The following is an 841-nucleotide window of genomic DNA, read 5'->3' as shown; positions in this document are numbered from 1 at the left end:
TCTGAAAAAACAAGTCATAATCCATAAAAAAAAAAAAAAAGTATCAGTTCAGTCATGAAACTATAGATTGCACAGTCCTTTACATGCTAACAATCACATTATTTACTACATGACACAAGTTGATTGGCCTCTGCTGATTCTGCAGCCAATAGTAAGCTAGTCCTGCAGCACGCTATCAGAGTTCCTCTGAAACCCTCCACCTCCCCCAGCTCCACCTGTCTAGATCTGCTATGGGATTTATGTTTGCCTATTCATGTAGTAGTATATCTTACTTGCCACAGCATCATGTCTGTGTATCTATTGGCAACAGCAAGTCCATATTTGCTCTGCAGCAGCAGGAGGCATAGCAGATCTAGTTCACCAGTTGTCAAAATTTTCTTTTTTTTAATGTTTTATGAAGATAACTGCCAACGGCTCAGATTTCCAGAACTAAACCAGCATAAACTAAACTGGACTAGCACATAAAGTCGCGCTGGTTTTAGATCAGATTTTCAGTAAGGATTAGAGATTAATATTAGGGCTGTAGCTATTGATTATTTTAGTAATCGAGTATTCTACAGATTATTCTATCGATTAATCGAGTAATCGGATAAGATGTAATTTTTCTTTATTAAAGAGCAATACTAAATATACAAGAGATAATAAGATAGATCTCTTAAAATAAACAAAATGTACAAGAGATAATAAGATAGATCTCTTAAAATAAAATAAATGTTTTCTTTTTAGAAAAATTAACATTTTTATTGCTGAAATTGCATACATTAATAACTGTGAAAACTAAACCCATTTAATGTATTTAATTGCCAAATTGCATTCAAAATGCAAATACAAATATAATAAT

This window comes from Sinocyclocheilus rhinocerous, unplaced genomic scaffold (assembly GCF_001515625.1).
Source record: "Sinocyclocheilus rhinocerous isolate Xijiao unplaced genomic scaffold, SAMN03320098_v1.1 scaffold3781, whole genome shotgun sequence".
In the NCBI taxonomy this organism is placed as follows: Eukaryota; Metazoa; Chordata; class Actinopteri; order Cypriniformes; family Cyprinidae; genus Sinocyclocheilus; species Sinocyclocheilus rhinocerous.
The sequence above is the reverse complement of the archived record's forward strand: the minus strand, read 5'-3'. Positions refer to the sequence as shown.